We start from the raw sequence: 12,506 nt of genomic DNA, 5'->3' as shown, positions 1-12,506 counted from the left end.
CGAAGTAGTACCTGTTGGCAAGAGTTATTCTGTGTTGGATTTCGAACCTGAAATTATTGTTGGTGTTAATGCTGGTTCCAAAATAAATGAAATTATCGACAACTTCGAAGTTATGACTGTCAACAGTGACGTGAGAAATTAGTCGCGAGTGGATTGTATTGAAAATATTAAATTGAAGAATTCGCACCAAAGGGACTGAAATATCGTTTCGTATCGAAAGACACGGAGAGTATAGTTTAACGTCAGTTTACACAGCCGTATAAGTTTTGCGGGTATACCAAATTTAGACATAGCAGCTCATTTTCGTGCTGCCAAAAGCTTCTTTGAAATCGACGAAGAGGTGGTGTGTGTTGATTTTCTTTTCACGGACTCCAGCCTATTAAGCAGCCAAAATCGTCCTAACTGTCATTTCGTCGTTTATACGTGATTTACAAAATTGACATGTTATGTTGGAGGGATGTTAAAAAAATATTTTTCTCTAGAAGGAAAAATAAATCCATATTTTGATTCAAAAACCATTTTCCGTTGCTTGATCAAAGACATTTCAAGATACATAACCATGTGGTACGACAGAAAAATATTGCATATTTGCTTTGCCACTAAGGTTTTCAATCATCAGGACACACAATGATGGTAACCATACCTTTAAATTTAGTTATATTCACAGCTTTTTAAGTATGCACAAATTGTTTAAGAAGTTTTAAATGGTTAAATGTTCACCAATTTGTTAAGGAGTTTTTCTTTAGATCATGATTACATAGAATTAATTTCCAGCGCAGTACTTGTTCTTGATACCGAGCTTCCGAAACAGGGTAAAACCATTAATTGGGATTGATACCAACAACAACTCATCAAAATGAAACGAACGATCAGAAACGCCGCAAGAATTTTGTTATAGAGGCAGTAGAGAAATAACTTTACTTGACAGTTCAATGAATTTAACCAAACCTCGTATGCTAGATTTGCAACCTTCCTTGCCTTCGCGCATTGGAAACAGCAAATACCGCTGTCGATGGAATATGAGCTGTACGAGATGTACGAGTGTCCAAGTCATGTCGTCCGAAACACTCCAGCTCTAAAAGTATTCGTCGCAATTCCCGCCGGGGGAAGCAAAGATTGAGGAAGGCTTCCACCCCGTTGAAGAGATCAGGTTAAGAAGGACCAGGCTGCACTTGGTATCTCAAATTGGCGCCGAATTGCTAAAAGAAGAAACGATTGGCGCGCTGTCGTAAACTCAGCTATAACCGCCTTAGCGATGTCTACGCCAATAAAGTAGAAAAAGGTGTTTTCAGTATTCTTTGTAACTCTGGACTTGCCGACGTTTACAAAAAAAGTGCTCAAGTAAATACTTGAGAACGAATGGCGGTTAATTTGCCAACATCTAACTTTTTATTTTACATGTCCAAAATTCTAATTTTTCTTTTCATATCATTCGTGCTACCATGGTAGTGCCAAGTCCTGTGGTGTAAGCTCACTTTCAAATTAAATCTGCTACTATTGCTTAAAAACTTTTCTTTATCAATAAAATTAGATAAACTACTGGAAATAATCAATACTGTTTAGCTTTTTTGAACCACATAAATGAAATTTTTCTACTAGCTAGTTGCATTCAATCGAATTTCCTCTCCATCAATCACCTAACTGTCATATTCCAACTATTGCATTGAAGCCTCGTACAAAGCCAAAGCCGAGCAATAAGTCATCAAAAGACATGAAATGACGAATGCTGTTTCAAAAGCCTTGCAGAGCTATGAGCTTCATTGCGAAGATTCGTACGAATATTTATTGTATAATTCAATGTGTGGGTGACCAGAAACTGCAATGATTGATAGACACAATAATCGAGTTTTTGTATTTGGTTAAGTTTGCTTAACGAACTTTTCTAAGTGTTCATCAATAGATGTGATTGATACATTCATTTCTCTTCGCATATTCAACTCTGAATGCATTCCAAAGTCGAAATGTGGAACTGTAATATAACTAATATGTTGAACAAGTATTTTAGGAATTCACTATTACGAGGTATGACAATTAATTAATGAGACTGATTCAAAAAAAAACCGTATATTTGAAAATTATTCTACAACTCTGCCATCCCCTTCAAATTAGTCTCCTTGGGCAGCTATACAGCGATTCTAGCGCGTTTTCCATGATTTCTAACATTTCTGGAACACTTCGACTTGGGTGTCCGCAAGTACCCTCGTCATGGTCGCCTGGATGTTCGTAATCGACTCAAAATGGGTTTCTGTGACCACCGATTTTGTTTTAGGAAACGAAAACAGTCACAGATGGCATGTTGCAACACGGCGATCCCTGTAGAGGCCAAATACTGAGGGCGGTGTTGCACTGCGCGTTGTCGTGAAGAAAGATCCAGTACGATCGATGTCTGGGCGCACCCTGTTGACTCGTTTTCGCAATCTTTCGAGTACTTGGCAATAGTAGACTTGATTCACAGTTTTTCCCCGGTGGATTGAATTCTTTTTGGACGATTCCACGGCTATCAAAAAAGGCAATAATCATCGTTTTCACCTTCGACTTGCTCATGCGAGTTTTTTTTCGGGCGGGGGGTGCGCGGAGACAACCGTTGTGAGCTTTGGCGAAACCTGAGCACGACTAAGAGCACTATCACCATACACTTACAATTTTAGCGTACGTTTCCGAAGCTGTTTCTCCCAATCTGGCACAAAATTTTATCGCGACGCGTTGCTCTTGATTTCGTTTTTCCATTTTCGTGACGAGCACTACAAAGACACATCTACTTAACTTGACGCAGGAGGCAAGCTAGAGCGATGATACATATATCAATGGAGAGGGGAGGGACGCCGAAAAAAGAGAAAGGGAATTTCAAGGTGACAGGTTTACCACAAGCGCGGCAATAAAATAAGTTTCATTTCTTAATTGTCAAACCTCGGAGTCGCTAGATTGAGGTCGGATAATATGCTAAAAAACCTCCACAAAACATGCGAAACCTTTTTCGTTATATCCGCCACTATGAAGCGTCATACAAAATTAGTCAAAGGACAGACACAGCGACCAATGTGTAAGAGTTTAGGAAAAGCACCAAAGCCTAAAAAGACACTAAGAGTAGAAACCTTGTTTAAAATTATAAATAAGCGAAATGAATGTAAAGACACAAACGTAATAAAGTAATTCTGTCATCTATAGTATATATTTACCCATTAGTCTGTTAAATACTGAGACTGTAAACGGAAAACGATATTTGGAAAAAAAATCATCCAGAGGTGTTTCAACTTTTTTAACTTATCTGCAAAATACGTTTTGTAGATTTTTGTCCAGAGAGTGATTTCTTTTTTATACTTAGCGTAGAAGCGGAGGTATTGACTAGTGCATTGTCAAAAAAGTTGACCTCTGTTATCGTTAGGCTCTTCAATAAGTAGTCGATGTAGTTCCAAAAAAAAAAACAAACAGTAGACATCAGCTTTAAGGCTGCTACATAGTATACCGCCCTCATTCAATATATAAGATTTTAATTTTAAAATAATATTTGGAAATAGTGGAACCGACGTAAAAAGTTGGGTATTAAACTAATGGTAAATACAAATAACATTTCGTAATGTGAAATATGCTCAATAAATTATATGTTCGTAAGTAAATAACTACCAGATAACCAACTAATTAAAGATACAATTTAACTGCACACAAATATATCTGGCATTCCAAAAATCGTACTTAAATCGGCATTGAATACGTAACCAAACTCAATAAAGTTGGTAACACAAATATTAATTTACGCAGAGTTATATATACATACATATGGGGTATTCCATACCAAATCGACCACTTTTGAACCCGACCCCTTTAGATTTTGCTGAAACTTATCCATCCTTTTCTACTCTTTGAAAAACATTTTTGAGAATTTTTTCAAAATTTTTTGTCCTACTTCAAAAAAGTTATGAATTTTTCTATTTTTTGCTAAAAAAATGGCTTTTTTATATTCAAATAGCCATAACTTTTGTAGAAATTGACTTTTGGGGACCATTTTTTTTTTAAATTTTTGTTTTTGAATGAACTTTTCGAAAAAATACTCGAAAAAACTTTAACACGATCAATTATAAAATAATCGTTTTTTTAAGTAAAATCTTAATTTTTATTTTTTTGAATTTTCGCCATTTTTGTTTTTTTTTATTATACTCAAAAAAAACTTCAATTAATTTGACAACTATCCCTGCTAATCTCGGAGTGGGCCGATTTTTTTTTATATTTTTTTTATTTAAAAAATGAAAAAAATTTTTAAATAAATAAAAAAAAATATTAAAAAAACTCGGCCGACTCCGGGATTAGCGGGGATAGTTGCCAAATTAATAGAAGATTTTTTTGGGGTGAAAAAAAAATTAAAAAAAAAAATGGCGAACTTCACTTTTTTAAGTAAAATCGTTTTTTTTTTTTTGGAAGTTCGCCATTTTTTTATTTATTTTTTTTCACCCCAAAAAAAGCTTCAATTAATTTGGCAACTATCCCTGCTAATCCCGGAGTCGGCCGAGTTTTTTTAATATTTTTTTTTATTTATTTAAAAATTTTTTTCATTTTTTAAATAAAAAAAATATAAAAAAAAATCGGCCCACTCCGAGATTAGCAGGGATAGTTGTCAAATTAATTGAAGTTTTTTTTGAGAAAAAAAAAACAAAAAACAAAAATGGCGAAATTTCAAAAAAATAAAAATTAAGATTTTACTTAAAAAAAACGATTATTTTATATAATTGATCGTGTTAAATTTTTTTCAAGTATTTTTTCGAAAAGTTCATTCAAAAACAAAAATTTAAAATAAAAATAGTCCCCAAAAGTCAATTTCTACAAAAGTTATGGCTATTTGAATATAAAAAAGCCATTTTTTTAGCAAAAAATAGAAAAATTCATAACTTTTTTGAAGTAGGACAAAAAATTTTGAAAAAATTCTCAAAAATGTTTTTCAAAGAGTAGAAAAGGATGGATAAGTTTCAGCAAAATCTAAAGGGGTCGGGTTCAAAAATGGTCTATTTGGTATGGAATACCCCATATGTATATTTACTTACATGGATTAATTGGAATATAAATTCAAATAACACAAAGTTTATTCCGCAAACAATGCGTTAGAAATTGGCTTTCGAATGGAATCATTGACTAATTAACGATACAAATATTTACCAATGACAACTGGTAAACAACTCTTGCGTGGGACCTAGTTTAGCCTGTTTTAGTTGACCGTTGTAAGTTCATAACTAAATCGTTGACAAATAAAACGCATATTTCACTTAAAAGCGGTTATGAGCTATCTGCTAGCAGTGGATAATAACGTCCACTCCCACAAATCGGCATTAACCGAGAACCTATAAAGTGCTATAACTAAACACTAAATTAAGATATAAAACCGGAATTTAGCAAAGGGGATCGCAGTAGAAAGGGGCACATGTGGGCTAAAAGTTTTTAAAATGCGTGACACCGCTACAAAAACCAAATTTGCTAAGCGTAAGTATTATAAAAACTCCGATTTCGATCGGTTCTATCTTTCCACAAAACAAATTAAGAAGTAATTAAGTAAACGAGATAAAATTTTGCATTTATAATTCCTTTAGAGTGTGTCACCTTATGACCAAAATAGTCCAAATCCAACCGAAACTTTTCAAGGCTCTAGGTGCCGAACATCAATCAATATGCGATATATACAATTGGAATTCAGACAAAATCCTTTCCTGACAATAGTAAGGTAGGTTGAATCGGGTCAATACTTCCCTGAGCTTTCGTAGATTTAACTTTTTTTTTTGAACTTCCTGGTGACTTTATGTTGGATATATTGACCAATATTTGAGTTATCTTAATGAAAATTGCAGAATAAGTTTTACTCATAACTGTATATCACTGTGTCAAAAATAGATATCATTGAGTGAAAACTTGACCTAGCGCTCCCATAACTACATAATATCAAGATTTTCGAACATCCGGCTGACTTTACTTTATATAATTGGTTTTTTAGGATGGGCGTGTTATGTAGTATTGGAAAAAGATAAAATCGGGTCGATACTATCCCTTCTTTCTTATACTTCATATAATGATTTTCGTTTTTCTCACAAGCCTAGTGTGCCTCTTAGTGTATGATTTATATAGAGTATACATAAAGTTGCTTAGATTTCGATGACCTGGTTGACGTTTTACACCTTAAAGCTGGCTCTGATTGTTGCAAGTTGCAAGAATATAAAATGTTCGGTTACACGCGAACTTAGCCCTTCCTTACTTTGTTAAAGTTTAAACTTGCGTGACATTTTTAATTTGTTAAAGAGTTTATATACAAATAATATAAAAAGTTGACCACTTTCTTACATATTTGTTGTGTTTTCAACCTGTTGATATTAAAGGCCATATGGCGAAAGAAAAATCTGTTCTGCCATCGGTGATATCGGTTGAAAAATAATTTTACTTATATGCTTAACTGCAACTTAGTATTTTTTTTTTTAGTTTATTTGCACGAATTTTATTTCACACCATTTTCGCGGGATGCACTGCAAAATGGCGAAAAATGCCGCGAAGCAAAAGTGTAATTTCGGTCCACTACAATATTCAACTGGTCACTTAAAGCATCTTACTTGGAAATAAGGAATTTTAGCTTAGGAAATGCAAGAACTTTTGACACGTTCCAGCTGTAAATGGATTGCATTTGGCGAAGGAAATCTCTTCTTTTTTACATCTTACTTATACAAGTTAATTTAAGTCAACAAAAAGAAAGTCGCTAGAGCGGTGGAAAATTGAAGCATCACAACTACCATATCTCAAGTTCAAAAGTTGAACGTTGCCGGAAGACAAGTTAGAAGAATAGACAAATGAGGGAATGATTGTTTGTTTTGCAGTTTAACCTCTCGTATAATTTTACAGCAAAGAGGAATAAAATATATAGGAAAATTGTGCTCACCAGTGACGAAAACGAAAGGTGACACCAAGGTCTTTACAATCAGCCATGCTGCAAAATAATTGACAAATATTTACTATTTTGTTATTTGTCCCAAGCAATAATATGTGCGTATTTATTAGCTCCTGCATTCACGCTTCGTTGCTGGTAAGCTACCATGTTGGTATGAGTGCAGAAGGTATGGAATTCAGAGTCATTTATGCTTACACACGTTGTTATTATTGTGTATACAGCCGTATTCGTTATTTTCAACTCTCTTTTGTGAGCTGAAATGTCACTGCATCGCTAGTTATTTGCAAATGGATTTTTTGCGCAAAAATATATTTTTAAACATACACATTTAAGTTTGTGTTTCAATACTCGTATCACGAAGTCAATTTAAAAAGTAAAGAATACATTCAACAAAAAATGGCTACAGGGTTTGTCCGGAAAGTAATAGGTTCGTCGATTTAAAATGAAATTTATTGAACCAACCGTTACATTTCTTTAAAAACCTTCACATTAGGCTCCTTCTGCGTTGACGCAGCGCTGCCAGCGCGATTTCCAAGCATTGTGACGTCTTCAATGTATGGAAATCGTGTTGGCAGCGCTGCATCTCGAGGTGCATGCTGCTTGGATCTCCTCTGCTCAAAAGAACGCTGCGTTTTTGTCTCGGATTATACTCAAAGATCCATGACTCGTCACCTGCGATGAATGTAAAATTGGGGATCATTTTCACACATGTCCAAATTTCTTGCCACCTTGTTGTTGCTAGGTGCGCCAGTTTTTCCCGGATAAAGTGGGGGAAGATTAACTCATTTAAAACAGTACCCCGTCAACCAAAGAAATCAAAATGAATCAAGAAAATGAAAAATCAATGAGTAACAACGTAAGGTAAACATAAAAAATTATAAACGACCCCCGAAAGTCACCCCTTCAAAGTTATCCTGTGTTTTAACATGATTTTCTGCTTAAAAATATTATCTTTACGACGAATGCCGGTTAGAAGCAGTGACAGACAGCAGCCATTCAATTGGTGCGACGTAGACCGTGTGAATGTTATGCGGATAACTGCATTCTAAACACGCTAAAGTATCCCCCAGTGTAATTATTTGGAGCTGCATATCGGTGGAAGGTCCTGGACCAATTTATTTTGTTGAGGGAATAATGAATAGTGAGCAGTACATCAATGTACTTCAAGATGCTTTTGTACTATATTTGGCAACACTGAATTCTCCAGCAGCCCAATACACATATACGCACGATGGGGTGCCTGACCACACCCCCCGACGAACTATTGATGTCCTTCACAACTTGGATATCAATATATTACCTTGGACGGGCAATTAACCCGACCTAAACCCCACCCAAAACTGTTGGACGTTCCTGAAATGGAAGGTGTATTCCCGAAGAAATCCCACAGTAGCCACACTCAAGGGATGTGTGCCTAAATGATCCAGATTTAAAAATAATAATAAAAATTTGTTTAAATAGTATGCCTCAAACAGTGAAGGCTGTTAATAATAAAAGGTTTGCCAAACAAATACTAAAAAAATGTTTTCAATTTTAAGAAAAAATGATATTTCAAATAAAGATTATACATAAAATTGCATTCACATATCACAATAATAGTTTTTGGCTTATTTGATTCTGAACGCAAAACTATATGAATATATTTTATTACTTTCCCTAGGCGTCCCTTACCGACTAGGAGAAGTAAGAGGTTGTGCCTCAAAAGCGGGGGATCTATTACCTAAATGACGACCACGACTTTAATAATCAGCATGACTGGAACAAGAGTTAATGGATGGTTCTCAAAAATGAACTGAGTTTGCAAATGCACTCTCAAGCATTGACACTTCCCAGGGGGACACCCTTTCCTCTGCAACCAGTTTCATACAAGTATATTAGTTTATTGAAAATTTCAATTAGCTAGTCATTTGTGCTTCCAATATTATGACTTGTAATATTACAAAATATTTTAAAATCATTCCAAATAATATTTACCTTATAAATAACATGTGCAAGCATTTAAATATTTCGTGCTGATTCTAGAAATTAATCTTTCAATTAAAACCATTGGCATACAAATATCGTAATATTTAAACACTATATTTATTTTTCCAATTTGGAATTATCTTGAAAAACAACACATAAACCACTGTTATAAAAATCAGCAGTGCGATTGCCAATTGGTACTTCTTGGTACGTTGCTAACGGCAGCCGTTCATTCAAACAAACGTATAAATGTAGTAGCATGCACCAGAAAAACAATTATGCTTACATATTTATGTTTTTCTGAAATTCATGCAACAATTTATGGATTAAAAGTGGCAATTTACGAGAATCTGAGGTTTTAGCGTCATTTTTTCTAGCATTTCTACTGAATTTTTTTAAGCATATTATGAGAACGGAAAAATAAAATAACCAAGGGATGTTAAAAAAATTGGCAATGTTTTAAAGGCAGCAATAAGTGAAATCGAATCAGGACTTGAATGTTTCATCTGGGAGACATGTACGAACTTGAGAGAGCAGTAAAATATATACTTTCGTATCTGGATGGTGGCCCAAAATTTTTGTATTATTCGTTTCCCATCTTTTCAAGAGACGACTCCATCCGCTTGTACGCTTTGTACTACTTTTTTACACATTTTACTCCGACTACAGTGCAGTAATCTCGCAATATATTGCTACAGAGTATCCTTGTCGCCATAAGAAGTTCGGTTTTGTAGATATGTGTAGTCGTACCGCTGCGATGAGCACAAAAAGCAACTAAATTCAAAAACTATAAAGTTGACCCACTCCCTATTCGTCCGCCCATTTTCTATCCGCAGATGCCCTTTCCAAATTATACCATATTGTATTTTGCTTCGTCGTTTAGTTATAGAACTTTATAGGCTTCCTGTTAACAAAATTTTATTTGCGTGGCAGAAATCTTTTTGTACTATAATGCCAAGGAACAGTTGTTGTGTTGAACCATTCATATAAATGGGACTCTGTATGTATATCGATAAGTTTTATATGTTACGCACAACTATTAAGTGATCAAAGATATTTTACTCTATGCGACATGTTGTGATAGCATAAAATTAATTAAAGAGACAAATTTATTATATATGTATTCCAAAAAGTAAATAAAATAGCGCAGTTTTTATTTTACGGTAAAAACTTTCAGATCTCCAGTTATGTGGTACTTGAGTCGACATGCTTCACTCACAAACAAATCATAATTCCATTTACTTCCAATCTTCTATTGAATTATATAGCTCACTCACACATACTGTCACAAAACTTTTATCAAAGTGTTATCTACCCCATCATATAACTCACACGTATGTATGTAATATAGTATCCATTTATTTGTCACATATAGACTCTGACACAAGGAAATTGTTTGGGCACATAATAAATACCCAAATATGTTTGCATAATATTACATTGCTCATACGCCATGTTGAACCATATGCAGAAATTTGACTGCTTTGTAAACATATTTTGTTAGCCATTTCCAATATTTGAACCGACTGTGCCTTTAACAGCCACATATAATTATTTTGGTTGAACATTTCCGCTTGTTTGTGTCTGTGGCTTTAAATCCTATAAATTGTCTTTTAATACAATATTTGTTGAAAGAAGGTTTGTCTTTTGTAATTTATAACGATGCTAATAATGGTATTTTTATTGGTGTTGATGTTGCTTGTGAAATCAGAGGTTTTAATTTTATTATATTTACTACGCCAACATATATTATATATTTTTTTAAAAATCGGAAATTAAAGGCGGCATGAATAGACTTTAATTTCATTGTCATAAATGGTTTGGTAAAAAGTTTCTTCTTTACCACAAATTAGAATTTTGCATCCAAATTTAAGTACTTTCATTAGAGACACACCTCTTCATATGTATCTGCTGGTATCGTTTGGTTTGAAATCGAAGTGCAATAAGGTTACGAGTAAAATTTAAAGGGAAGTAAATGAAATGATGTCTCCCATGGAATTACCGCAGATGGCAGAGTAGCATACATATGTATGTACAAATGTGTGAACTAAGCCGATGGAATCAGATTTGCTTCGAGTTGTATTGTCGTTACAATGACAAAGAAAGTTGCAGATTAACTCCCCTGCGTGCCAGCTGCAAATAAATCAACTAAATGGCCACCTTAATTCTACATGCGTACCAGGTGAATATGGTATAGTAGAAACATACGAGTATTGATGAAGCAATATGTAATCGAAGCGATTTGTTTTGCCTACTTCAAATTCGTATGAACTGCTAACTGCGAGGGTGTCAGATTGATTAATTTTTTACATAGTGTATGTTAAAATTATTTCGAATAGTGTTTTCTGCGAAATGTGCTTTAGCTTTAGTATTAAAATCACTTATTAAATTTTACTTCACTCAAATTCTCCATATCTTGCCGGAATACGGATAATAGGAGTAATATAATAGTTACAAAAAGTACAACAGTCATATAGCGGTTGTTTGTAACACTTGAAGCTGATCGATCTTAGACCTTCCTTACCTGCTTATGTTTGTAATTAAATTAAAATGTTTTTTACAAAATATCTTCATATCTTTGTCATAACGGAATGAGACATTTTTGTTAATCATCTAATAGGTGTTATAATTTGAGCAATAATTTCACTTCGTTTGACTGTTTGCTAGAGGTAACAAAGAATTTTATTCGAAAATGCTTTACTTTTGATGTGATCTCAACTTAAAGCTTGTGGCATAGGATTACTACTATGGGCAAAAATTTATAAACAAAAACTTTAAACTTGGCAACTTATTCTTCACAATCTATGTCGGCCCCTCAAAGTAGTCCCCTTGGCGCCACCAAACATCTGCCAACGTTTTTTCCAATCCTCGAAATAGTTGTTAAAGTCAATTTCCAGAATAACTTTCATTGCTCGTATTGATTCACGTTTAAAGGCTTCAATTGACTCAAAACGGCTGCCCCGGAGCGGTCGTTTGAGTTTGCTGCATAGCTGGATGTTGCGGCTCGATATTCCTTGAAAATTTATTATTATTTAATCATTTCGAAATAGTTTTCCAATGATGCCAGTAAGATTTCTGATTATTAATCGTGGATTCTCATTAAAGAAATTGTGATCTTTTCAAAATGTATATATTTGAATTCGAGCTAATTTATAATAATAATATAATTTTAAATAAGTAACTCCTTTTAAATTTTTACGATTTCATTTACATATCTGGTATTCGAATACGTCTTTTGACTACATACTATGTATTGGACTTGGAGGAATTTGCCGCACATTAATCAACCGAAAGGCAAATCAGTAATAAGTGAGTGCAGCACTTCACCAAAGCAACTGAATACCAGACAACGAATTGTAATTCATCAAAGTCCGTAATGGCGTTCTGATTTAGTGTGAGCCATAAATATCCATCATAACGATTTTGTTAATGTGAAACCTTTAAGATAATCAGAAAATATATCACGATTGTGGTCAATGATTAGAGATGGGCATTTCAAATATACATTTTCCAATTACTATCGCTATACATTTAAGTTAGTCACGTTTAAACAAGTGAATTAATGGCTTACGAAAGAATAATAATTTAACTTTTCCAAAAGCAATTCATTTATTTCTCATTAATTTGAGTAGTT

The sequence above is a fragment of the Bactrocera dorsalis genome, chromosome 2 (assembly GCF_023373825.1).
Source record: "Bactrocera dorsalis isolate Fly_Bdor chromosome 2, ASM2337382v1, whole genome shotgun sequence".
NCBI lineage: Eukaryota > Metazoa > Arthropoda > Insecta > Diptera > Tephritidae > Bactrocera > Bactrocera dorsalis.
Note: the sequence above shows the minus strand (reverse complement) of the source record.